Consider the following 3,968-nt stretch of genomic DNA (forward strand, 5'->3'; position numbering starts at 1 on the left):
GTTTCCCCTCTAGTGGTAAGAGGGTGAAACACATATTAGAGTTTGTGCACAGTGATGTGTTTGGATCTGTGAAGGTTCCATCACTGGGTAAGTCTGTGTACTATGTATCATTTATTGATGACTTCTCAAAGAATACATGGATATATTTCCTCAAGACTAAATCTGAAGTCTTTGACAGGTTTAAATAATTTAAGGCTCTGGTGGAAAACCAGAGAGAGAAGAAGATAAAGGTGCTGAGGATAGATAACAGTGGAGAGTTTTGCAATAAGGAATTTGAAGAATTCTATAAGAAGTGTGGTATAGGATGACAAAATACTACTCCATACACACCTGAGCAAAATGGAGTTGCAGAAACAATAAACGATATGTTGATGGAAAGGGCAAGAAGCATGCTCAGTGGTGCCGGGTTAGGACAAGAATTCTGGGTAGAGGCGATGGAGACTGCATGTTACGTGGTCAACAAGTCACCTTCATCAACATTGGAGGATAAGACTCCACAAGATGTATGGACTGGTAAGAAACCCTCTCTTTCACATCTGAAGGTATTTGAATGTGATGCATATGTACAGGTTCCAAAGGAGAAAAGAAAAAAACTGGATAGTAAATCTAAAAAGTGCATATTTATTGGGTATAAGGATGGTTTAAAGGGTTACAAGATTTGGAACCCAATAACAAGGAAGGTTGTGTAAAACTAAGATGTGGTGTTTAGAGAGCTTAAAGATATTATTAAACATGAATTCCAACCAAAGGAACATGAGAAGATAGAGTTTGAAGCTAAAGGAGGAAGAATTAGACTTTACAGCAAAAGAGGAATCATAAGATGAAGAGCCACAAACTCCAGGTGTGAGAAGATCAGTTTGAGAAAGAAGGTAGCCATAAAGGTATAGTCCATCTGCTTTCTGTTCAAATTTTGCTATATCTATTACTGACGATGATCATAGAACTGTGAAGGAAGTAGTAGATTTAGAGGATGGAAAACTTTGGAAAGAGGCCATGGTTGATGAAATGGCATCTTTGAAAAAAATGAAGCATGGGATCTGGTGGAGTTTCCGGTTGGAAGGAAACCAATTGGCAGCAAATGGGTGTTCAAGAAGAAGACAAATGCAAAAATAAAGGTGGAGAAATACAAAGATCGATTGGTAGCAAAAGGTTATTCCCAGGTGTTGGGAATTGATTTTGGTGATATTTTTTCTCCTGTTGCTAAGGTAGCTTCTATTAGACTACTTTTATTTGTTGCTACTGCTTTTGATTTTGAGGTAGAACAGATGGATGTTAAGACACCATTTCCTCACAGGGATCTGGAAGAGGAGATCTACATGAAACAACTTGAAGGTTTTGTGGTGAAGGGTAAGAAAGAACTAGTATGCAAGTTAAAGAAGTCTCTTTATGGGTTAAAACAATCACCAAGGATGTGTAGAAATTCTCACCTGTAGATCAAACTGATATATGAAATGTCCTAAAGCATAATACTTGATCTAGTTCTACAAAACATTAAGCGGAGGCAAAATTGATTTCATGAGCATCATCAAGCATAAACACATATAACTAATCAAGAGAAATAATCACACATAACACAAGATATATCACTGGGGAAAGCACCAGCATAAAACCCCAACACTATATTATCAATCAAGTGGAAATCCTCTTTTTTCTACAAAAATATTAGCTCAAGAGCTATCCTGTACTTCCTGCAATCAAAAGATGAAGATCATAGACTCACTAGGCCTCAATATATAGGCCACAAGTCTTCCAATCTCCTATAATATGTATTTCTCTTGGAAACAGATCCTTCTCCATGCAAGGAATACGTACTAGAAATATCCAAGCATCTGATAGTACATTGTCCCTCATCTAATCTCAACTGGGTCTCTGTCTGAACTGACATGCATTAGTTATCCATGAGGGAATGCTCAGTTATATGAAATAATAGTTGTCACCTGCATGCAATCATTAACAAACTATATTTCATTAATTTAACAACTTTTTAAATTAATCTAACTGGACTTGTCTAAGTAAAACTAAGTCAACTGATCCTCTCATTATAGAACTGAACCTTATCTCCTTTAATCAAGGGATAAATTCCTAAATCAAGAGAGAAAATAATTGCATGATCTCACAAAGACTTGTATTTTAATTTTCCATAACTAGTTAACTCATGGAGATTAATTAATTAATATTTTAAACTTCTATTAAGACCAAATTCGTTTTTACTTCCTGTAATTAGACTAGGGACTGCTAAAAATAGGAAGGGACCCAGAAATGCTATTTTTAGAACTTTCTATTTTTAGCAGTTTCACCTCACACCCAAGGTGGCCAATGACTTCACTGGCCAAACTGCAATTTTTAGACATGCAATTTTTAGGACTTCTATTTATAGCACCTTCTAAATTTAGCATTTCTTGTTTCACACTTTTCAACACTCCCTCTCAACAAGAAAGGGATTATTAGTAACCCCGATCCTGTCTCTGTGGAACTCAAACTTTCCCTTTGACAAAGCCTTTGTCAAAATATCTGCATCCTGTTCCTCGGTCGAAATGTACTGCAACATCATGATCCTCTTGACCACACAATCCCATAGATGATGATAGCGAATATCTATATGCTTTGACCTATCATGAAACACTGGATTCTCAGGGAGTTTAATGCAACTTTGATTATCACAATATATCAATGTAGGATCCATCATCTGACCAAACAATCCCACTAGAATCTTCCACATCTAGATGGCCTCACATGCAGTCTGACTAGCTGCCATGTACTCTGCCTCCACTGTGCTAAGTGCAACTGATCTTTGTTTCCATCTATACCAAGAAACCGCAGCTGACCCAAGGTTGAAGATTCCTCCAGAAGTGCTCTTCCTGTTTGATGGACTACCTACCCAATCTGCATCTATGAAGCCTTGTAGCTTCACTCCGTCTATTCGCCTGTACCATAATCCATATTGTGTAGTGCCTTTGAGATATCTCAGCACATGCTTTGTCGCCTTCCAAAATAACTTGGTTGTCTGAAACATAGCTTGACTCAGCTGGTTCACTGCAAAGCACAAATCTGGTCGTGTGTTCACTAAATACATGAGTGAACCCACAAGCTACCTATAAACTGTAGCAGCTATTACCTCACCTGAAGTAGCATCTTCCTTCCTCCAGTTACCTGCTAGAGGAGTCTCTATGGGCTTGCACATCTCCATGTGGAAGCACTTGAGTATCTCATTGGCATACTTGCCTTGAGACACAAATACCTCCCCATCTCTCTGCCACACCTCCATGCCTAGGAAATAGTGCATGAGGCCCATGTCCTTCATCTCAAACTCTCTTGCAAGGTCCTCCTTGCAAGACTTGATCAATTGATCATCACCGGTGAAAATAAAATCATCGACATAAAGTACAATAATCAATAGCTTACCTTCTACAGTGATGTGGTAGAGGTTTGCATCCGCTTCACTCTTGGTGAAGCCCAACCCGATGAAATAGCTATCGATCCTGGTATACCAAGCACGGGGTGCTTGCTTCAGCCCATACAATGCTCACTTGAGCTGACACACATGTGACTCACGATTGAAGGTCTCAAATCCCTCTGGCTGCTCTATGTATACCTCTTCCTCAATCTCCCCATTGAGGAATGTTGTCTTGACATCCATTTGATGGATCTGCCAACCCATCTGCGCTGATAGTGTTAGAATCGATCTAATCGACGAGTACCTTGCAACAAGAGCAAAGGTCTCATCATAGTCAATCCCCTCAACCTGTGAGAAACCACGAGAAACAAACCTTGCCATGTGTTTCTAAATACTACCATCAGCTGCCTACTTTACCTTATAAAGCCATCGGGAAGTAACCATTGACTTGTCCCCCGGTCTAGGGACAACATCCCACACATTGTTCCACATGATAGAATCATAGTCCTCTATCATCGCATCAACACAAACTGGCTGTTGTACTGCCTCCTCAAAAGAAGAAGGCTTGGTCGCT

The sequence above is a fragment of the Pinus tabuliformis genome, chromosome Q (assembly GCF_031772625.1).
Source record: "Pinus tabuliformis cultivar Carrire ecotype Pingquan chromosome Q, CPIR1, whole genome shotgun sequence".
Taxonomy (NCBI): Eukaryota; Viridiplantae; Streptophyta; class Pinopsida; order Pinales; family Pinaceae; genus Pinus; species Pinus tabuliformis.